At 42.8% G+C, this 25,052-nt stretch overlaps 1 protein-coding gene across 3 annotated transcripts in view; it reads left to right on the top strand.

Annotated features, from left to right (window-relative positions):
• The first annotated feature begins 2,508 nt into the window (after positions 1 to 2,508).
• The window catches only part of RAB44 (RAB44, member RAS oncogene family), a 450,865-nt gene continuing 428,321 nt past the window's right edge, over positions 2,509 to 25,052 (top strand). For 2 of the 3 annotated variants that reach the window (XR_015295992.1, XM_086923095.1), the window contains exon 1: positions 2,509 to 2,640. The gene's annotated coding sequence lies outside the window, so the exon portion shown is untranslated. The remainder of the gene's footprint in view (positions 2,641 to 25,052) is intronic. The other variant, XM_086923096.1, reaches the window with a different exon arrangement.

Genomic DNA, 25,052 nt, shown 5'->3' with positions numbered 1-25,052 from the left:
AACCGGTCTTAGGATGCTTGATTCCGGTCCCGGAAAGACATGGCTTGGCAGTTCGGACTGGACTGTTCCCATGAGGCACAGGGTCAAGGCTGATTTGCATATGGCCATGTCTGAACTGGGGTGTTGTGGAGTGCAAAAAAACGATGGATTTAGACCCAGATCTCTGTCCTGGGGTGAATGTATGACATTGTTCTGCATTCTGTCCATCAACTGTGGTTTTTGCAATTGTCACCCCGAGTGGGATGGGTATGCTCAGACGTGAGTCCCATGCTCTCCACACCACTGGAGTCAAGCTATCCTGGCTGAAGACGGCTGATAGCCAGAAACCAGTTTTAGGATGCTTGATTCCGGTCCAGAAACCGGTCTTAGGATGCTTGATTCCGGTCCCGGAAAGACATGGCTTGGCAGTTCGGGCTGGACTGTTCCCATGAGGCACAGGGTCAAGGCTGATTTGCATATGGCCATGTCTGAACTGGGGTGTTGTGGAGTGCAAAAAAACGATGGATTTAGACCCAGATCTCTGTCCTGGGGTGAATGTATGACATTGTTCTGCATTCTGTCCACCAACTGTGGTTTTTGCAATTGTCACCCCGAGTGGGATGGGTATGCTCAGACGTGAGTCCCATGCTCTCCACACCACTGGAGTCAAGCTATCCTGGCTGAAGACGGATGATAGCCAGAAACTGGTCTTAGGATGCTTGATTCCGGTCCAGGAAAGACATGGCTTGGCAGTTCGGGCTGGACTGTTCCCATGAGGCACAGGGTCAAGGCAGATTTGCATATGGCCATGTCTGAACTGGGGTGGTGTGGAGTGCAAAAAAACGATGGATTTAGGTCCCGATCTCTGTACTGAGGTGAATGTATGACATTGTTCTGCATTCTTTCCATTAACTGTGGTTTTTGCATGATTTCCAGAAACACACTGAATGTAACAGAATTACTAAGAAAGACTAGTGTTGACCTTAAAATGTGGTTTGCAGATACAGCGCATGTGCCGTGACGCAAAACCCCTAAATTGAATGAACTGTTTGACACTCAGAGGGATCATGTGTGACAAACCGCAAATTAGTGGAGTATACCAGTAACATGATACATCTCACTCAACATAGGATATGTCAGTGCAGCTGCCAGGATGCGTTACTTACTCGTCAGGACTCAGCGGGTGCAGAGGTGGAACACTCCAAACTCATTCCTGCTGAGATCATTTCAAGGATGGAAAGGCTGGCAGTGGTTGCTGAGGGTCGGCAACGCCTGGTGAAAGGCGTTGCTCCTGTGGAGATTACTTTACATAACGTCATCAGACAGAAAAAAGTATGGTTCCAAGGAATCGTCACACTCTCATGTTGTTTGGAGAAGGCAGCCATCGTGGATCATAGGGCATACCTTTGCGTGGGTTCCACTGCACAGTTGCAGACAATTGTGGTGCAATATTTCTGCTGCTAGCAAACTTAGAATGATTTGCTATTTTTCCAGTTTGGAGTACTGTTGTTACAATATTGGAGGACAATTTGTATTGTCTTATCTGTAACATGATTTATAACATTTGTAACTAATTGCATGGATTTAATTGTGGGTGAAGTCATGAGCAGTGCATTGGGTGTATTATGGTTTGCATTGCTGTTGTGCCAATTATTGATTGTGCTGCTAACCATAATTTGTGAATTTAGGGGCCGATTACGATGGCGGTTGGAGGCTTTCCGACCCCCCATCGTCAGTTTCAATTCCGACCGGCTGATTATGTATCAGCCGGTCTGAATTGCAACCCGTTGACCAGTCGGAACAGGCTCGTAATCCCAAAGGGCAGACCTTTCCGTCCTTGGTATAACTATGCATGGTTTCCGGTATGGTTTCCATGCCAGCCTGTCCGACATGGAAAAAATGTTTGGGGGCCCCCAGTAGGGCTCCTTTGTGTGTGCGGCCTCCGGTTGGGGGCTGTTTGGGGGGCCGTAGATCCCTGCACCCTGTGGCAGGCACCTGAAGGTGTCTGCCACTGGATGCAGGGATCAAAAGGGTCTTCCATTTCCATTTGGGAGCATGTATTACAGCCAGTCTACGGCAGTAATGCATACTCCCATGGGAAAATGTAGAAATGCGAACAAACAATGTTCACTCGCATCCTAATTAGGCAGTCGGACTGCCGACCAGAGGTCGGTCGGTCCCAGGACCGAGATGGTGCCGGGTGGACTTAAGTTTGCCCAACATCGTAATTAGCCCTAAGTGTATGTTTGATTTAAATTCGTAACTATAACTGCATTTTAACTGGGGAGAATTTCTTTTTTTATTTTTTTTAAACATGCATTGAGGTTTTACAATAAAAGCTAACCATAAGCCTGCTTTGGCTTTTTCAGTAAATATATATGTATAGAAACACAATCCCTATCAATTCGAAGGAAATGATTTGGCAAAGCTGGGTTTTTAAATGTTAGGCTGTTTAAGTAGTGCAACCCTAGCTCTGCGGAAGTCAAGACTCAGTGGCAGTTAGATTTACTTCTGCTTAAAGAGGAAACTGAAAAAAACCGCGAGGCTCTATCTGGGCCACGGAAATGTCATCTTGAGCAAGAAATAAACGCAAGCTGTGAAGCGACTTGGGCACACTTGCACTACGCTATGAGGAGAGCGCCTCGAAGGAGCAATTAGCGGGTAAGAGAAGGACATTCTTTGCCATTTATAAGATTTGCTGAGCTAAAGTGAACACTGGGCCCTGGGATTGGAACTGTTCTTTTCTGCAGAGATGTGTTGGTGTTGTGAAGAGACCTGGGACGTGCTGTCAGAAAAAGACCCATTAATGTTATGTTTCCCTGTTCCTCTCCACACCTCGAGACCCCACCTGTCTCCAGCCTCACTCCGGCTGCATCCGGCCTTTGGCTTCCCTAGAGGAGGGACGGATTGTTTTAATTCCACTTCTTTGCTGCCACTCGTTTACATTTAGGAGGTTTTCAAGCTTCTCAGCTAGATTCCAACTGCTCACACTTTTCAAGTAATTTGGGGGGCAACGCCCATAGATTTCCACATAACGCAAGGGTCTCTTGCTGAAACTAGCCGAGGGGTGGGTGGGGAGGGGAGAACGCTTTTCCCGCATCGAAATGCTATGGGGCAGATTTACAAACCCCTTGCGCCACTTTTGCGTCACTTTTCCCATGTTAAAAGTGACGCAAAAGAGGGGCAAGGGGCTTGTAAATCTGCCCCTTAGTTCCTCTATCTACAGGGACGTCGATTCACCAAATGCCAGAATCAAAGTCCTGCACACTTTGCCTCCTCCTGATGGCACAGCGTCGACCCCTTGTCCCGCCCGTAAACTCCTGTTTGCTGCCGAAGGGCATTGGAAGGACATGAAGTGAAAACTACAGAAAACAATCTGTTCTCTGAGGGATGTTTACTTCCTGTATCTGCCACTTCCTTCGTGACCAAGACTCGGGGTAGCAAGTGTCGCCCAGGAGCACCTGAGTAACCAAGGGCTGGCAGTACCAAGGACATCTTAAGGATTGGGGGGCCCTGGGCAAATGCATTTGGGGGCCCTTGTTCGGATCAGCTTTGAATTTATGATCCAATTTCAGCCCTTTCAGGTCACTGCCATCGCACAGGCACACTCATCAGATGTGTTTACATCTAATATTCAGGGACAGTGATGCGTGCTTTCAATATTGTAACACAGCAGCAGCTCACTAATCTGTGTGTCTCCCTCAAAGTTTTCATGTAAGGCCCTGTTTTGGTCTAAAAGAAACTTTTTGTAATGGATCAAGACACATAAAACATTTCTCTGCAAAATGGCTGTTGTAGACTTACAAATCAACCATGTTAAAAAATAAATTAAAGGAAACAGTATATTAAAGACTGCCGTAAAATATCTCTGGGCAAGAGGTGAGTAGCTGCTACCATTACTGCCAGGGTCGGACTGGCCTTTAGAGCTCTCTGGTGGTGCCACTAAGGCTGGTATGACAGGTTTGTGTGTGGGCCGTTTTATTTTTTGGTTGGGTGTGGGGCCTGTTTTATGGCCAGGTGGGGCCGTTTTAATTGTGATTTACCTGATGTTTTCCACACTGCCTCCAGTATGCAGGCACACACGCATGCAGCCTCCCAAACCCGTCAAAATACCTGTACAGCAGTGTGGGCCACTTTTTTGATCTGATACGCTAATGAGGGACACTTTGCTCAGGTCTTTTTTCTGTCTCAGTCCCACACTGTAAATTTCTACCTCTAATCGACGTTTCTGCTTCTCAAGTGTCCATCACGTGATTGGCTGTGCCCCATCCATCCTAGTTCTTAGAGGAAGTACCCTCCACAGGGCTCGGAATAAATAGGTACACCAACATACGGAGACGTTTATGTTTCTTGGGGTGTACACATTGTGAACAATTTAACCGAAAGTGTCAGTGCTTCCGGCACATTTACAAAGATTTAAGGTTTCATGTCCAAATGGTCTCTTTGATGCACAGTCCATAGGTAAGAACTGCTCTGGTCAGCCACCAAGCAGGCAGCAGCAACATGTTTTGAAAAAACAAAATCGTCAGGAATGTGTCTTTTTGCAATTTTTTTTGCAAATTCCAGACTCATACACCTATGTAAAAGCCTGCGTGTGAGTATCAGGCCTCTGGTGCATATTCCATAGCCCGAGGTCGATAACAAAAGAATACCTTGAGCTGTGTTCCAAATAATTTTTGTAATCTGTGTCAGATCACTTTGCCTTGTGTGATTTTGAAATGGTAAATAATTTGGTTATGCTATTTTTTTTAATCGTTGAACACATTTTCAGTGACTGTTTGCTGGTTTGTAAATAAAGCACACCTATTCAAATACTCGGGGGCAGATTTACAATAACTGGCGCATCCCTGCTTAGCAGCAGGGATGCGCCAGTTATTGAGCGCCGCAGCTCCGCCACCCTGGATGCGCCGCATTTACAATACGGCGCACCATGGGGCAAAAACAGCACAGATGCGTCATGCATCTGTGCCGTAAAAGCGGTGCATTGCTGGAGTTGCGTTGCAAGCGCGACGCAGCTCTAGCAATGCTCTGGAGGTCCCTATCTCCACAATGCTGCTTCAATCCTTACGCCTGCTTCAAGCAGGCGCAGGGTTTTGACGCAGCATGGGCCCAAAAGTGACTGAGTGAAATCTTGTAGATTTCACTCAGCCACTTTTGGGAGGCGTTCCTGCGCCGGAACACCCCCGCGAGATGAAACGCCTCCTTCTGGCGCAGGGCTTTACAACGCGACGCATCTGGGAGATGCGTCACGTTGTAAATACCCTGCACCATGGCGCATCTTTTGCGCTGCCGCTTCGTCACAAAAGTGACGCAACGGCGGCGTAAAAGAGGCGCAGGGGGCTTGTAAATCTGCCCCTCGGTTTTTAGGTCAAAGTCTACCAGACAGCACAACTGTCTGGTTTGCTAATGACATCTTGAAGACATTTGTAAAGCTTCCCTAAGAATGCAGCCACCCGTTGCTTACCATTGGCTTTGTGGTTTGTAACTCACATTTGCTTGCATTCTATTTGCTGTCTCTATTTGTCTTAGTCTGTCCAGCTCGAGGTCATCCCTTCAGTTGCCCAAACCCTATTTACCTTAGTCCTCATCAGAGCTCGATTTCTGTAAACAGGTCTTTAAACAGTGGGGTAGCTAGAGATTTTGCCGCCCAGGGCGGTCCTTGAGCTTTCCACCCAGTGACGGCCAGTGAAGGTAAGAGTGGGGGGGATGGGACGGGGTGGGGGGAGTTGACAGACAACTCCAAGTGAAAATAACATTAAAAAAAAGAAAACCACTTTCTGTTTGCTGAAATTGCCACCTGGGACAGACCCTGTCCCCCCAGCTACACCACCTCCTTTAAATTTGTTCTTATCTTGTCACATTTGCTGTGCATTCAAAGTCAGACGTTTGCTCTTCCAGGGAGTTTGGTATTTACTTTTCTTTCTCTGACTTCAGAGTGAGAGGATTTATGTGACAATCATGGTGGCTCTAGGGATTGCTTGAGGAAGACTGTACATGTTATTTTGCTTCTAGCATTCAACAAAACTTAAATGTCTGTAAATGAGCTGTGCGGATATGTCAGAATTAGAAAAGCCAAAATGAAGCACATCTTTTGGTAATTCAGAAGAGTGGGGCAAACAAATATTTTAAAATGATCAAAACAAATCAGAACACTAGGTGCTGACATTTTCACACATTATTGCTTTTGCCCTGTATACTTGAATCAGTGAAACTGTATGTCTGTACAAATGTAATGGTGATTTCAATTGAAGATGTGTTGTCTGTAATAGACGTGTTCTACCACACCATGCATATTCCACTCTCTGACAATGCAGCCTCCTCTGCACCACTCCACTTTACACCACGTCACTCCACTTTATTCTACTTTGCACTACTCCATTCTATGCCACTGCACTCTATGCCTCTCTACTCTACTCTACACTGCACTACTCTACTATATGCCAATGCACTCTATGCCACTCTACACCACACCATTGCACTCTTTGCCACTGCATTCTAAACCACTCCAGTCTAGACCATTCCACTCTTCTCTGAACAATTCACTCTATGTCACTCCACTCTACTCCACTTTGAAACACTTCACTCTCCGCCACTGCACTCTATGCCAATACACTCCATACTAATGCACTCCACTCTATGCCACTCTAATCTACTCAGAAAAACTGCACTTCATTCCATTGCACTCTACTTTACCCCATTACTCTAAGCCACTCTACTCTACACCACTGCACTCTATACTGCACCACTCAACTCTAAGCCACTTTGCTCTACCCTGCACCACTCCACTCTATACCACTTCACTCTACTCTGAACCAATCTACTCTAAGTCACTGCACACTACGCTGTTCTACACCACTGCACTCTGTGTTACTTCGCTCTACACTGAACCAAATATACTCTAAGCCTTTGCAGTGTATGCCACTGCACTCTACTCTGCACCATTCTATTCTACACCACTCTACTCTATGACATTCTACTCTACGCCAATGCACTCCACTCCAATGCACTCTACAACTCTCTACTCTGCAGCACTGCACTCGGTGCCACTGAAGTCTATGCCACTCTACTCTGCACTACTGCATTCTTTGCCAATGCACTTTACGCCTCTGCACTCTACGCCATTCTACTCTGCATCATTCCACTCTACGCCATTTCCCTCTGTAGCACTGCTCTCTATGCCACTGCACTCCACTCTACGGCACTATACTCTACTCTTCACCATGCTACGTCACTCTATGTTACTGCACTCTAAGCGAAAAAGAAGCGAAAAACATGCTACGCCAATGCACTCTACACCACTTCTCTCTATGCCCTCTTCTTTGCATCACTCCACTCTGGGCCACTCCATTCTGCAGAACTCCACTCTACGCTACTGCACTGTATGCCAATGCACTTTACGACACTGTACTCTACTCTGAACCACTCTATGCCACTCTACTCTGCACCACTCTACCCCACTCTACTCTGCACCACTCTGTGCCATGGTACTCTATGCCACTCTACTCTGCACCACTGCACTCTATGCCACTGTACTGTATGCCACTCTACTCTACTCTGTACCAATGAACTCTGCACCACTGCACTGCACTGACATGGTAAAGCTTATAAGCTTTACCATGTCAGTAAATATGTTCTAATATTTCCTTCAGAGATGCTTACCATAGGTTAAGGGATGAGGAAGCAAACCTCACCGCAAGCTCTTGTGCAGTGTGATAGAGCCACTTCACCAGGTCTGCGCCGACCCCACATGCTGGTACGGCAGCCTCGCAGTAACAAAAGTACAACTGTCAAAAATATCTATTCATTTTCTCTTAATTTGAGTGAATATAAAACAGGGAAGATTGAGTACCAGCAGCACAACATAAATTAAACAAAAGACACAAGGAACAATTACACCCCTTCTGAAAATGAAGAAAGTCATAGCAGGTTAAGTACAATATGTTTTTTCAAACACCTTATGGATCTTCACTCAGGTAAATTGTATCTAGCGGATTTATCTGAGAAGTGGCGTAGGCAATGGCAACCTACCACGGGGAGTATAACATGATGTACGAGCTTTCATTATTTGGCAATATCCCCAGTGACATCATAACAGCTGGCATCTCCACCTGCAACCTAGGAATTCATTTGGACATTGAAACAAACAGCTTATCATTTGTGACCAAGGTTCCAACCGTCTATGGACCCGCAACCTTGATTACCGTGAGATCATAGTCCTAGGCTTTGCAATCTACTCTTCTTGAACTCCAAACAATGTTCTCAACTTAACACCATTGATGCTGATGGTATTCCCCTCCTGTGCTGAGCTATCAGTAAATCCCATTGTTCATGACGAGCTCTGCTCGTCATCAGCACAGCTCAACCGTGCCTCATGACGAGCTGAGCCCATCATGAGCATCGAAAGGGTTAATCACCGGCATACATGCTCTTCAACCTTCCCGATCCATCCACAACTCCACTTAACAGATCAAGGTAGGCTAGTTGCCAATGACAAATGGATCTGTTGTCAAATTTTCCCTCTTTGTATCATGAGCATACAAAGGGTTAATCACCGGCATACATGCTCTTCAACCTTCCCGATCCATCCACAACTCCACTTAACAGATCAAGGTAGGCTAGTTGCCAATGACAAATGGATCTGTTGTCAAATTTTCCCTCTCTGTTTCACACATACAATTTTCCTCTTCAAACCTCAGGATACTTCGTTACCAACAGCTTATCATTTGTGACCAAGGTTCCAACCGTCTATGGACCCGCAACCTTGATTACCGTGAGATCATAGTCCTAGGCTTTGCAATCTACTCTTCTTGAACTCCAAACAATGTTCTCAACTTAACACCATTGATGCTGATGGTATTCCCCTCCTGTGCTGAGCTATCAGTAAATCCCATTGTTCATGACGAGCTCTGCTCGTCATCAGCACAGCTCAACCGTGCCTCATGACGAGCTGAGCCCATCATGAGCATCGAAAGGGTTAATCACCGGCATACATGCTCTTCAACCTTCCCGATCCATCCACAACTCCACTTAACAGATCAAGGTAGGCTAGTTGCCAATGACAAATGGATCTGTTGTCAAATTTTCCCTCTCTGTTTCACACATACAATTTTCCTCTTCAAACCTCAGGATACTTCGTTACCAAGCCCCCTTTGATCCAAAGCATCTCAAACCCGATCTCTGTTTAATTTATTCAAACTTAAATTCTATCAACACACCAAAGAAAAATTCAAATAAATCAGGATTCATAAAGAGTGGCAAATCACCCGTGAGGGTCTCAAGGCGATGGAGTTGCTAGCTGCTTTGCGGTGCCCTGTTCATTTGAACAACCATGTCTTGGTCCCTCTGGACAAGGAGAAACAATGAAAAATGAGGAAAAAGCAGCAGAAAGCGCTCAGATAATGGGCTGAAAGGAAGGAGAAAGCAGTAAAAAAGAGGCAAAAGCAGGAGAAAGCACGCAGAAAAACTGAGGAGAAGGAAGGAGAAGCAGTAAAAAACTAGGCCAAAGCAGGAGAAAGCACTAAAAAAAACATGGGAAAAGCAGTAGAAAATGAGGCAAGAGAAAACACTCAGAGAATTGGGGCGGAAGCAGAGCGGTGCAGCAGCATGGGACAGCTGGTCGTGGGACCAGTCAGCAGTAATCATTCTAAGGAAGTACACCTATGTGTGAGACTTAATCCTACAGGACATTAGGGAAAATCTGTTGCAAAGAGCTGAACAATATGCAATTTGATTAACTCTTCCAACTGTGAAAGGTTGTATTTTCGACAATGTTTGAACTCTCAGGTGGCGACCTATCTAGCCTAAATATTACATCTAAACTTTTAACTTGATAATATTGAATATAACACTGTCTTTAATCTTCATATATCATATTACATATTACCTCATAATTTCACTGTATGAACTGTTCCTGTGTGAAGGACTTTACAAGCATTTACATCTCGCCCACAAGAACTAACTAACTAACTAATTGCCCAGCTGACTATCAGTTGTCCTTTGGCTCGCTAGCTCCCAAGAGATTCAAAATCTCCCTTGGGGATGACCTCTCACAGAGGGATTGCACTATGGATGTTTCGATATGTTGCTTATGTGAAAGCCGGTGTGTAATTTTTAAAACCTCAACTGTAATGTAATCATATTTGTCATGTCTCTAGCTGAAAGTTGCCTTATATTATCACAAACGTGTTTAGAGAAAACACTGCATTCATACTGTGCAACTGGCAAGTATGTTGAGTGAATTTCATTTATCATTTTTCAGCTTGTCTGTGACTTTACAGAAAGGAAACAACCTTATGCAAATCAGTCTTGGCCTAGACCCCAAAAAGGGGCAGTCCAGCCTCGTTCTAAACAGGAACACAAGGCACTACAACAAGCATGTTTTAGTCTGATGAGGTGCAGCTAGATTGCTCATGGCACAGTGGAGTCACAATCCACGTCTCAGCATATCTTTTAGTAAGCACAAAAAACGTGGATGTACATTCATGAATCAGTTTGAGCTCATCCCATTCCAATGTGATTTAGCTCGTCATTTCGGCTACAGTTAACCACCAACGAAGCAACCTACAGAAACTGAAATTATTACGCAATGCAATCACTTATTTGTCACTATTTTTGTAGTCAGCTACAAAACCCCTAAAGAAAGCAGAAGCCTGCAGATATCACTGGTAGAAGTTCAAAATGGTCAATATTGCACATTCACCAGGAAGACTAAGTTCAGTCTTCCCGAATATACATTTTAATGTATTAAAAAGTGTTGGAAAAGATATCTGCAAGATTGGATTGAAGAAACAAACAGAATTCCCCGGGTCCAAACAGGCTTTAGGCGGAAAATGGGAACAATCACCAATTTGACATGCCTGTCATTACTAATAGACAGATCGGTAGCAAAGGGAGCACGGCTGTACGCCTGTTTTGTCGACATCAAATCGGCATTCGACCGGGTTAACAGAGAGCGTCTATGGGGAAAATTTAAGACCTGGGGTATGCAGACCAAACTTTTAGAGGCAACAGAAGCTCTATACCAAAATACCTGGGCAAGAGTGAAATTGGGAAATGGAGGTTGTACAACAAGGAGTATACCAACGGACCAAGGACTAAAACAAGACTGCGTTTTAGCTCCTACTCTCTTCAATCTTTTCCTTTCCGACCTTTCAATTGTATTGGAGTCGGATGAAGTTCACCCACCATCACTGTCTAATCATCAAATTCCTTGTTTGCAATATGCAGACGATATAGTATTGCTGAGTAAAACGCCAATTGGATTACAAAGAGCACTAAATAAATTAGCAGCATACTTGAAACAGGAAGGCCTGGACTTAAATAAAGAAAAAACAAAAGTGGTCCGCCTGGTAGACCCTCAAAAACGTAAGTATACATGGATGGCGAATGGGGTAAAGGTGGACGAACAAGGGTCTTATAAGTATCTTGGAATTACAATATCCCAGGGAGCAAAACAAATGGAGCATAAAACAGCAATTCGTGCAAAAGCCCAAACTCTAACTTTTGCTTACCGTTTACTAAAAACAAAAATGGACTGTCCGAATTATAAGCACCTGTTGAAACTCATGTCAGCCCAAATTTTACCCACCCTGTCCTACGGTCTGGTCATCTGGTTTGGCAAGGAAGCTGACTTACTAAATGATCTGCAAACCAAAATCTATAAAGCTGTTTTTAACCTTCTAAAATGTGCCTCAGCATCGCAAGTCAGGCTTGAATTTGGTCTGCAAAACCAGAAATACAGAAGCATGAGCAGCTTCGTAAAACTGTGTTATAAACTGAGATCTGCAGATCCGGATTCCTTGGACTGGCTAAGCTGGGAAGAAATAAAAAATCAAGGGGAGACCGGATCCCCGTGCTCCTGGGGAAAGTATTTGAAAGTCTGTGTGAAAGAGCTGGAGCTGGAAGCTGCATGGGAATCTGGAATGGACAAAGCAGGCTTAACCAGATCGGCCAACACGGCAGCAAAAAAGAAATCTTTTCAAGAAGATAAAGGTACACTTATAAAACGGCGGCATGGCTGGACCATCATCAACTCTTTTAAAGCAGGAAAACCACAAGTTTACTTAACTTCCCACTTCAACGAGTATCTAAAAAGAGCTTTTATTGACTATAGGATGGGTATGCATATCTCGAAGGACTTACAACCAACCTGGAAAGGTGTCCACCAGACGGAGCAATTTCGACTATGTGGCTACAAATCAGACTCTTTAGCCCATTTTCTGTGTGTCTACCCGGCACTTATAGATCAGAGACAACGACTTTTAAAATTCACCTTTAACGAACTAAAGATCCGTACCTGCAGACAAGCTGTAACACGTTGGGAATATTATTATTGTGGCATGCCGGGGAACCACATTTTTGGCTGAGGTGAAAAAACACCTGAGACAAATTGAACAGGGGATAGACCAAGAAGCGGGACATTATGGCCACCTTAATGCAAGGGTTTGTAAAAGATCTTAAGAATTTGCAAAATCACTCTGAGAATTCTAGATAGGAGGAGTATCGCAGGAAAAAAGTTTTTTAAACACCATTTTTATAATATTTCCTAACTGTGGAGGAGTAAGAATTTTAGTAAAATGTATTATATTTCGTATTATTATTTTATTATGTGAAAATTGTAATAATTTTAATTAATTATGCAATAAACCTATCTAATATCTTGCTTCTCCTGACGAAATTTTGTGGCTACACACTCTTGCACCATTGTATTTCACCACTCTTTAAAAATAATGTCACCTGAGACCCAGCTGGTATTGGGTGCCAAATTCAGCACTTGGTCAGACACCAGTGAACTCTGCTCAAATGCTACTATCTATGACAGAGGCTACAGTGTCTTTCCATGTGAATATCATCTTGAATTTGGTGGGTCAGCAATTGATGGACATCTGTTGAGATGAACACACACTTAGGCCCTAGTTATCCTCTTCCTGCTTCTCATAATATCTGGTACAGGGTTGAGATAATTACCCATCATCTGTGCCAAATATTGTCCCTATCTTCATCATTCGAAATCTTAGCACTAAAAAAGGGGTCCCTTGCCTCATACACATCAATTCCACAGCGCTGTTTATTATCTAAAGCGTTTCCACTTAAATAGGTTTGTCGTCTCCATTCATTCCCATCAGTTGTGGGAGTTATTCAAATGGATCTCTGCCTTCACTAGATCTCTGCCATCTCAGAAGGTTACTGAGGTGTTCCATGTTCAAAGTGAGGGTAATTTGTTCTCTAATTGTGCGAAAGGCATCCTTTTGGCCCTAATCACCCCCATTTATTGACTGATGCTGGTAGTAGTTGACTCTGAATGTGCACTAGGCTCTGCTAACCAGGCCCAAGGCCAGTGCTCTGATTAAAAGGTATATAGTGACTATGTGTCATTACAATTGGTACTGACAACCTACCTTCAAGTCCCTAGTGTGGCTCACTGGTTAGAGGCGGCAGACCCGAGAGCAGAGGACGGCCCGAGACCAGGGTTCGAATATCGGCGTGGCAGGTTTCTGGACCAGGGTCAGCGGACTCGATAATTCTCTCGCCTCGGTGCCCACTCTGATCAGCGATCACACTCGGCAACTCTGGGCATTAGCTTGCCTCATCTTCACTAACGGCCCCACCAGACCGCCGGGGATGCCTGGTCTCACCCTGGAGATACCCATTAAGGGACCATCTCTCAGGGAAGCCAGGAAGGGTTTCGCAGCGGTCGAAGCGCCTTGGGACCCTCCGGGTAAGTAGTGCGCTATATAAATGCCTATACATAGTATATGATAAGGCACGTAGCTTTAGAAGCCCATCAGATATAATGCACTTAATTTTCACTGTTGTGTTGCCTGCTGTCATTTTAAAAGCCAGCCCTGATTTGAAAGCTGCTTTTAAATTGAAAATATATGCAAATTCGATTGTTCATTTAAAGCTGCTTCCAAAGTTTTAAACTATCTTATTTTTATGTATAGGTCACCCGTAAGGTCTACCCTAGGTGCCCTAGGTTAAGGTTCAATGTAAAAACAAGCAGGGGGATTGTAAAAGATGTTGTATATGCCCTGGTGAGGGAAAAAACACCAATTTCGTTTTCCCCATTGAAGCAACTTAGCTCTATAGGCTAACATGGCAAAACTGTAATAAAGTATAGCTATTGACAGAAGTGAGCTAAAATAATATTTCAAGAACTTAAAATATTACTAATGATAAAGCCAACAACTTGTCACTATTGGTTTTATCATAACTAATGCAGCACAGAAGTTATAGAACTTTCTTGTTCTGTGAGACAAAATCAAGCCTTCTAGCAGCCTCTCCTGATTGGCCAGTCTTGACAGGCTTAGCCAAATTGCTTTGATGATGTGATAAGTGGCCTGCTCAGAGACACAGGGTATCTGATGAGGGGAGAGCTGCAACTGCAGAAAACAGGCCATGAAGGGGGCTGGGTAAACAAACCAGTCTTCAAAGTGAGCAGTATAGGAAGGATGCAAGCTAGGCCTAGCCCCTCTTCCTGTACTCCCCGGACAGATGGGATCCCCTAGAATGTAAATTTGCAGAAGGGCTGGAAGGGGAGTGTTAAGGGAAATAAGCCACACCATTAAGTTGGCTTAGCCAGATCTTAACCCCAAGGAGAAAGGTTTTCCATCTTTAATTTTAAATTGCAGTACTTTGTGGTGCAAGAATATGCAACACTTCGGAAAAAGCTGTCATGCTTTTGGGTGGCACCGAATACCCCCTACTTGTCGCTCCAGAACAGAGGTTAACTGTGGGAGAGCTGCATAGCAACTTAGATCTCCTGCCTGAAACTACAAGAAGAAGAAGGACTGCCCTGCTTGAACCTTGGCTTGCACCAAGAGGAATGCACTCTGAATAAGTGCACCTGTGTACACTAAGGAACTACAGCCCTAAGGACATTGCCTTGCTTCAAAAAGAGGAGTGGACTCCCTGAAAGCAACAGGTTAAAAGAGCACCACCTGCATCATCCCTAGCAAGAGGAACCCAGCTGACCCCCTTCAGCTTGACTTTAAAGGACTTGGTCAGGTGCATTGTGGGAACTGTAGTCACAACTTAAGAGGGGTAATTCAGAGACTCTGGAAACTTGGATTTCATTTGTGGACACTTTAAACTCCCAATAGGAACTTCAGGAAGCACAATTCTTTTAAGGTAAAATTTTATATCATGAGGAGAGCCAAGCAATATAAATAAAATCCACCATCACATTTTATTATCAAAAATATAAACATACAAAAAATACACAACAAAATGTTGGGTTAGATCCTACCCAAATCCACTTGCTACAAAACATTCCATTGTCTGCTCCCATCATGGCCTCTCCCTAGTACTATGGGAAGTGGTGCAAATTTTACTTCAAGTTTTCAGTTGATATTCTTCCAATTGCTCCCTTTCTACCACAGTAGGAAATTTGATTCAAGTTTGCATGAAGTGTCTGACCAGTCGCGGCTGCTACCTCCCACCTGCAGTGGGGCGGGTGGGGGAGAAAGAGGGAGGGATCGGTTAAATTATTTTTATAAATCACTTACCCCCCTGCCGTCTTCCTTCTTGGGAGAAACAGGAAGCAGGAAAACCAGGGCTCTCAAGCCCCCCGCAGCCAATCACAATGTTGCAATGCAGCATTGTTATTGGTCTGAGAGCGCTCTGCCAGGGGCTGGAGGGGGGGTCATGTTCTCCATGCAGCTGTAATGCAGCCTGCATGGAGAACAGGGAAAGTGCTCATGAGTGTTTTGGGCGGCTCGAGAGAGCCGACCAAACAGTCACTGCTCACTTAGGAGGGTTGTACCACTCTTACTCTGCTCTGCAGCCCGCTCTGCCCCCTCACACAAGCTGCCACATCAGGAGGACAAAATACAATGATAATAACGTTAGTTATTATCATTTTATTTTTTCCTTTCTTTTTCTGCATCAAGGCAGTGGGGCGACGCTCCTCCATCTTAGCGGAGGAGCCATCACTGTGTCTGACTCCAGTTTACCTACAGGCCGAACATCTACCTCACTAATGATCCATTCAACGGTGTCCTCTTTTCTTGAATATAATTTGAAATCCAACCGGCTGTGCCACTCAGTGCTCCACAGGGCTTCTTCCCTAGGATTGGTTCAGAAATAGTGCCAGCTCTCAGCTGGTGATGTCCCACAAGAAAGGGTAGCAGTGTGGGAGGATTCCACTTGGTGCAGCTAAACTCACTCGGGTGCCCAGCAACCATTTGTGGAGCATTTCTTACAAGAGTCCATTTTTATTTTCTCTCTCCATCATAGTTTAATGGTTCTGTCTTCAAAGGTCACTGTTCCTTAAGAAACTCATTGGAAATAGACTCCGAAATGCCACCATGATATCCTTCACCATCAGGGGATTCCCACTACTGAGGGCCTAAGTCTTCAGTACTCCAATGTCCAGCCTGCACTTAGAGAAGAGCATTGTTGATAGAAGTCTACGTATAGTGTAGAGAGTCAAATAATTACAAACTCGGGAGCAAGTGTGATCAGTAATTCCCTTCTATATGTATGTGTAGCATTTTATAGGGGGGAAACTTAAGGTGAAGTTGTCTACAGAAGAATTTTATATTCAGGTGCGCCTTTAAAATTCACGCATAGATAAGAGATTCCTTTTTACACCCCTTGCAGGAGCTTGTTTTCAATTATCTGTGAAAACTTGTGACACATGAATAGCGAGACTAACTTGTTAGTGAGAAGTGTGGCTCAATGGTTAGAAGAGGCAGACCATGAAGCAGAGGTCAGACCCAGGACCAGGGTTTAATTCCCGACGCAGCAGGGTCTTGAGCCCAAAATGTCCACGGACTCGATAATTCTCGCTTCGGTACCTGCTCGAATCACAGGTTCACACTCTGCAACTCCGGGCAATAGGTTGATTAATCTCCACTATGGCCCCCTGCGGTGGGTTGCCTGGCTTTCACCTTGGGGGTGCCCAGTACGGGTTATCTCACAGGGAAAAACCAGGACGGGTTGCCAAAGCAAGCGCTTAGAGACCGTTGGTGATAATGCGCTATATAAATTACAATTACATAGTGACAGACACTTTGAGGCGTGTGGGACAAATGCGCAGATAGTGAGGGGTAGACTGGAGAATATCGGACGCATCACCAGGAAGTAGTAGAAGCTGAATCACATCGAAAGATCAAGTGTCTCCTTGTGTCAATTTTCATTTTTTATGTTTTAATACTTTTGTAGTCCAGACCTGAGCTGGCCTGCTTTACATGCCCTCTCTACTCTCTCCCCCACAGTGCAATTTGTGGTCCCTATTTACACGGAATTACTTTCAAAGATCAGCTTCGCCACTGGGTGGTGCCAAGTTGATTCCGCCTGTATTCCTTCCCACATCCTGAAATGTTAAAAAAAAATCAGAGCAAAGAGAAACAGTCTGTGGAAAATTCTGATGAATTAGCGCAGCAAATGTATCACTCCCCAAACGCCACACTTGTTCAGAAATGTGCCTGGTGTCTGGTATCTGTGACCAGAGACCCTGCACAGGGACCTTAAAATACTGAGCTATATTTGTGAGATTACTTCATTTCTCGCCATATGTGCTAGTTTAAGTGTACAATTATTAGCCATTGTTTATCCAAAGTTCTTTGTAATCATTAGAGGTGAGCGAAGTGTTCCTGGAGATAATATTTAATACATTATGGTGATAGCATTGGTAATGGATAGCAGTCTTTGGATATAAGAAAGGGATATGAGAAAGGCTTTAATTAAAGTCCTAAGCAGAGAAAGATCCCTGGAGGTAAGTAATACTCATCATTCACTCTACACACCTCCACACCACTGGCTGTATATTGTCAAACATGGAAGAAAAAAGCTATTCAGTATTACTTAATATTGGAGACAAGTTTTTATTAACAGTTGAGAAACCTACACTTACAATCTTTGATATGCACGGAATACAATTATGATCCCACAACTAGAAAATAGTATTTAATTTTTTTTAATTAAAAGGAGTTTTACTCTCTACTATCACTTTAAACTGTATCAATACAGATACAATAAATGCAAAATAAAACAATGAATAAAAAAATCACAAGTTATACATTGCTCGATCCTTTATAGCACACAGGAGTGCAAAAAAACACATAAACGAATGCATAGACCCTAGACACAACACAGTGACAATAATCTGTTAAAAATCTAAGTGTTCCAAGAACCATACATGTATTTCATATAATCCTATCCACATTGCATTTAAAAAATAGTCTCTCCGCCATGCAATGAGGCTAGGTTTATATGAAATACATGTTCGCATTGTAGAGATGATACATTGTGTACAAATTGCTTGATATATGTTTCTTTTTTGTGTAGATACATTTTGAAATATTATGAAAAAAAGTGACCCTGTATTGGTATTTGTCCTGAAGAAGGTGGTTTTTCACATTATGCCAACTCTTCTACCGATACGCGTCGACGCCTATGTTTAATGAGAATCCACCACAAACAAAGGGATATTAGATAAGAAAGATAACTTCTTACAGAATAGTCCCAAATAGATCATGTTTTAATATTTGTATTGATACATTTTAAAGTGATAGTGGAGAGTAAAACACTTCTTTTAATAAACCATTTTTGTAAATACTATTTTCTAGTTGTGGGATCATAATTGTATTCCGTGTATGTCAAAGATTTTAAGTGTAGGTTTCTCAACTGCTAATACAAACTTGTTACCAATGATAAGTAATATTGAATAGCTTTTTTCTTCCATGTTTGAAAATATACAGCCAGTGGTATGAAGGTGTGTAGAGTGAATGATGAGTAGTACCTACATCCAGGGATCTTTCTCTGCTTCATTGTCTTAAGAGCCCTGTTTCCTGGAAATAGTTGGGCCACCTCTCTCTTTATTTACCTTTCATTAAACTCCACAAGGTCTGAACACACAAGCTCCAAAACCTACAAAAGGGAGTTGCGATGAGAAAGAAAATGTCAGTGACAATGCTATTTGGTTGTTAGATGTATGTATGTATGTATAGAGACTTTATTCGGTTATATTTCACACCATAAAAGTGCACATATATACAATGCAATTAAAAACATTATTCATACTATTACAATAATTCGTAGTCACATACAAAAATTATATTACACATTGGTTGTTAGATAGTCAATATACAGCACAGGTCAATGTAGCTATCGAATCCATCAACATGGCTGTGCTCAGTCTAGGAACACTGGGAGCAATTTTAGGAATAACCCCACCATAGAAAAATATTTCTTTGCCAGTATTACTGGAATAGCAAACAGCACCACTCCGATCCTGCATGATTTCAGTGGAGAAACCCCAGTGACTGGGAACTCGTTGATGAAATTGCCTTCAGGGAAGGACTCCTACATGCTACAGACTAACCACTCATGGGACCACTCTAAAACCCCTACCTTTTGAAGTAATCAGGTAGACAGGAATAATGTGGAAAAATAGTTTATTCCTGACAAACAGCTTAGACAACCACAGATCTCAAAGTCTCTCTTAATATGCCCAACTCCCAGATACAGAATGTTCAGTAAGAGAAGAAACATAACAATTCTAAAAGAATGCTAACATGGAATACTACACCTTTGGTCTACGTAATCTTACTGCACATGATCTTCCTAACCTCTGGGGCTTCTTTTTGAAAGTTAAGGTTGGAATATAAGGAAGGACAGCTTGAGGGTGCATAACATAAATACAGTCATTCCTCAAGGAAAACTCAATGAATCACCTGACATGGAAAATTATGTTTGAAACAAATATCTGTAAACATATCTAGAAGCAGTGCTCATTTGACGTTCCCTTCTAAGGTGTCTATTAGGAAGCCCTTAAAAATAAAATTGAAGTGTCCCATTCGTTTATCTGGTTAATAATTAATTACATTATAACACTTATCTAGCAGAAGTAGCCTTTAGAATACCGAGACAGATTATCTAAATCAAAAGATTATCTAAAATGATAAGAATCTGAGCTAGAGAAGTTTTGAACTTGTTGCTGCCATTCTAATCCATTTGGCTAGGAAATGCTTTTGCTGAATGTGTAAATTATGTTTGCTGGGATATTGTTGATATTTGGCATTTTATTCTTATATGGTGAACGATTTATACAATTTCCTAATCTATTCCAATGAATAGATCCAACATATAAAGGAAGTATCTTGACAATCAAGAAAAATCATCAATGCACCATGAATCAACAATGTGAGTTTCAGCAGAAACGGGTGTACTTCTTAGGCTGCATTTTCAACCGTTGGGGTGTGGAAATGGTCCTCTTAAAGAGTCAAGCTATTTTATCTTGTAATAAGCACAACAAAGTAACTAAAGAGATTTTTTTATCTTAGCCAAATATTACAGTAGGTTCATACATGACTTTGTTACTGTTCACCTATTTATTAGTATTATAAAGCACGAACCAGGACCAAAGTGTGGGAAAGTGATTGGCAGGCAAATTGGTAATGAATGATGGCCAAAAATGGTAGACAAGAGGCAGAAAAGTGGTCTTAATGCACAAGGAGAACAGGAGGTGCCATTAGCAAGCAGTGAAGGAAGGGGGCATGGTCAAGGCATGAGGCTGGAACTTTCAGCATGGAGGCATTATGACATCATCACTGGGAAGTGTTGGCTGCAGGTGAGCCACTCAAGTCTTTCTAAAGGAAGATATACAAGCAGACAATATTACAGGGAAGAGACTGGAGTTTAAGACCAATAGAGCATAACCTAAAAAGACCTGAGGAGGAGTTGGCAGATTTTTTAAACCTGGAGTCTCCAGTCGTAATACCTCAGGACTGCGGAGGCACATTTGATCCTCCTCACTTTCCTCGAGATGGCACATTTTTGAGCAGGTTAATGAGGTGAGGTTGAGTGCAGGATTATGCCCAGCTGCATCTGAGGTCATGCATGAACAGTGTGGGGTTATTCAGACCAGGGATGTATGGTCAGATCAATGCCGGCCTGACACTATATAGATCGCGCATACCCAACTGTAGTATGTATATATATATATATATATATATATATATATATAAGCTCTTTAATGTTTAGTATATCTTTAAGGAATGTTATATTAACAAAGTTCCAATGTGGTCATAGGCATTCCAGAATGTAAATTGTAAAATGCACTTGTACACTGGAAGTCATTGAAGCAAATCGTGGTTTGCTTCTCTGGTAATAAATCTCTTTATTTTTAATTCATCTGGAGACTCTTCTACTTCATTGGATCTTGCTACCACTGTGGAGAGCTTACTACATATTTTGGCGACAAGGGTAAATTTGGATTTTCTTTTTTATATATAAACTTTTTTCACCTGTTCAAGTTATAAGAGTAGCCCGCATGGCAGTACTTCTGCAGGACAGAGGTTGGTGGAACAAGAATGCTCTTATAAAGATTACTGACAAACATGCTGACATAATTTGTAAGAATAAACATGATTCTAGTAGTTATGGCAGCTCAAATTCAGACTGGTATGGTGTTGCTGACAACATTATTTACCTATCTCTAATGACTCAAGTGGTCACTCACAAAGTTCCTTTGCTTCCACTTCTTCAACTGGCGAAGGTAATTCTAATGCTATTTTGAGTCATGTTGTTTCTCATTCTTTTACTTCTCATGGAGGAGAGGGGGATGGTGGAGGTAGAATGAATGGTCTTGTAGAGTCAGAAATGCTCCGCTTTGTTTTCGTGATTATATCATGAATTAATGTTTAGATCTTTAGTTCTCATCGCTGTATACAGTATTTTACCTTTCTTTGTGTTTCCTGAAAAAGGGGGGATGCGTAGTATGTATATATATATATAAGCTATATATATATAAGCTCTTTATTGTTTAGTATATCTTTAAGGAATGTTATATTAACCAAGTTCCAATGTGGTCATAGGTATTCCAGAATGTAAATTATAAAATGCACTTGTACACTGGAAGTCATTGAAGCAAGTCGTGGTTTCCTTCTCTGGTAATAAATCTCTTTATTTTGAATTCATCTGGAGACTCTTCAACTTCATTGGCTCTTGGTACCACTGTGGAGATCTTACTACACCAACCTCTTTGAGAGATCTTAATTGGTCTTTAATAATGCCTGTGAGCAGAACATTCCCATAATCTAGTTTGAATAGGCCCAGAGTCAGTGGGTTGGCTTACTGGGTTAAATGCTGACTGCTGAGAGATGCAGTGTTCTACAGATCATGATTACGAATCCTGTCAAGGATAACGTAGACTACTATTTGTCTGCGGTCAGCAAACCATGCAATGGTAACATCTGTTATATTACAGCACTGAGAAATAGCAGAAGTGTAGTATGTAGTGCCATATGACAATGACATCATATTACTCTTATTATTTCTATTATTATTAGCATTATTATCATCCATAACACATTTAAATTTTATTACACTAGCAACCTTGGCTGTTGTTGATCGTTTTCGTTTTGCATCATCTTTTTCACACCCACATCTTAGGTGGAACTTTTTATCTGAAACAAATCTGAGGGATGACAATTTCTACAAAGGCAGGAGAAATGTCAAGCCATCAGCTCCAATATCCAGCCACAGGTGTTGAAAAAAAGTGTGGTTAATGAATAGTTTCTTGTGTCACAAGAAGCCCTTGATCTTTTTTAGACATATTTCAGGATAGTGCACACACATTCTGCAATAAACTCAGTGAAAGCACCCACCACAGAGAGTTAGAAAGGTTCATTACTCAGGATGAAGGTAGTATATTCTTTACAATCCTCGTGTAAAGAAAAGGGAATGCCTATTCTTCAAAGTTTACTGTATAAAGAATCGCGATTTCATTAATGAGGAGGCTAGTATTATGGATAATCTTTTATTCATTTCTTTCTGAGCACCAAAACCAAGTCCATATAAATCTCCCTGTCTTCCATGTTCTTCTTCTTTAGTTTTTCTTCGCCGACCAATTCTCTTCTTCTGTGTTCTCATATCATAATGTCCTTACTACTCTGAAAAATATGCAAACACATTTGTATCTTTCATCCCATCTCAATCTGCACATCACCTTAATATCCAATTACTCTTATTCCTTAAACTTTGTTATCAATAATGAACAATTCCACTTCTTCTAATTAATCTGGGAGGGTGTGGTGGGAAATACTAGCCTCCTTGTCTTTAAAAACATTGTAATTCTTCATACAGTAAACCTTTAATAATCGCCATTTTATGGCAAAACAGGAGGCTAGCATTATGCATGTTCGAAGCTCCTCAAAGCGCAGCGTGAAACATGATCTGTTGGTCAAAAAAAGAACAATTCCTAAATATATATGTGTTAGACCAGTCTGTGCTAACCTCCTGCCATAAAGGTTTTACTTGCCATCGCACAACTTACCAAATGTGCTATAAACTTAGTCATTTCAGTACCTGCTTCCTTCATTGCAGACTTCACCCATCTTGCAATGGTTGCATTCGTAACCACATGAAGAGGTTTCACATTCAAGATCAATAACTGATCCACTACAGCACTCCTTTTTTTCCAGCATTCTACGTTCATATTCTTTAATACATTTAACTACACATAACTTTGGTGATCTATCTAAATTCGGATAAAATATAGAAGTTGACATAATTTTTGTCCTTTCGAAAAGCTTAAACAGCACTCCATTAGTTGGTAAAATCTAAGTGACACCTCCAATGCTACCACATCTGAAACTTTTCTAAAAGAAACTAAACACAACAGTCACTAATTTATAGGGTAATTCTCTTACACCCAAATATTTTTTACTAGGCCAGAACTGAAACAATTTTAACATTGGAGGCCCGATTATGATACCGAGCGGTCGGACTACCGTCCGCTGTTGACGGGGACAGGAGACAGCCCGACAAGCAGTCAGTGGTCCAGTCAACCAATTCTGATATGACCGCCGTGGTGGTCAGAAAGTGCTCATTTACACTGTGGCTTGTGCTGTAGCCCAGGAAAAGGGACACAGCACAAGCCGCAGTGTAAATGAGCACTTTCTGCATCCATCCACTGTGTTCTATGCACTAAGTGGTGCATGGCACACGGTGCATGGATGTACATGGGGGCAATACTTGTGACCCCTGGGCCACTTTTCAGTGCCCCAGGAGGGACCAGGGCCCTGTTTGGGGGCCCCAAAGCCACTTTCAGACAGCCATTTCATGGTGGTGGTACAGCCATGAAAAGGCTGTCAGAAAAGGAGATCGTAATCCCGACGGCGGTACCTGCATTGGCACCGCCTCTTGTCGGGATTACACTAGCGCACTAGTGCGTTGATAGGCAGCTGGTATCCAGAAATCCCGGGACGTCACAGAGGAGAAGATGCAGGCATCACGAGACCGGTAAGACTATGACCGGTAAGGGTGTGCACGCGGAGATGCTCGTGACTTGTTTGAAAGGCAGTAGTTCACCCGCCATGAAGCAATTTGCATCACCAGTGCACAAAATAGAGGAAAATGCCCACCCTCACTCACCGGCAAAACACAGTCCAGCCTCCTCAAACACGTGCGTCGGCTCACCGGAGACGCTGCCCGTGTGCAGAGTCGTGAATCCAAAAGCCATGCTTGTCATGAAGGGGGTCCACTCTAGGGCACAATACGGCAAAGTGCACATAACACAGCAAAAACACACAGCCTCTGCTCCCACAACATGCGCAAGTGCCCACCCTAGATAGCGTAACGTTCCTCTCAGAAAGTTCCTCAAGTTCGCCGCAGTCGTCACTGATTCTGCCAGAATACCAGCTTGAATGAGCACTTACACAGTGCTCACTGCTGAGAAAAACATATGCTGCAAGTTAGAATACACCGCTATCCTCCTCAGGTGTAGCTTGAGAAATTTCTGCCAATGAATCCAGACTTAGTTGAAGACGCTGTAGAAAATACACTGGCAGACTCTGCTGGATACTGATTTTAGATCCAGACATCTCAGTAGTTCACTGAGGAAGTAGATGAAACCTACTGTTATACCACAACGCTTCCCACTCAGAATGAAGGCCAGATGAAATAGATAAACACCGCAGGCCTCAGGGAAGAGCGTTGCTGGAGAGACTTTTCCCAGACAGCAGCTCGGTGACAGCAGGCTCATCAGTAACAAATGCCCAGGTTGCAAGCTGTCCAGATAGTACAGGACACTGGTGGGCCTAGCCGGGGCGTTACCTTTGGGTTTC

This window comes from Lissotriton vulgaris, chromosome 5 (genome assembly GCF_964263255.1).
Source record: "Lissotriton vulgaris chromosome 5, aLisVul1.2, whole genome shotgun sequence".
Classification (NCBI taxonomy): Eukaryota; Metazoa; Chordata; class Amphibia; order Caudata; family Salamandridae; genus Lissotriton; species Lissotriton vulgaris.
Note: the sequence above shows the minus strand (reverse complement) of the source record. Positions and strands in the feature narration are given on the sequence as shown.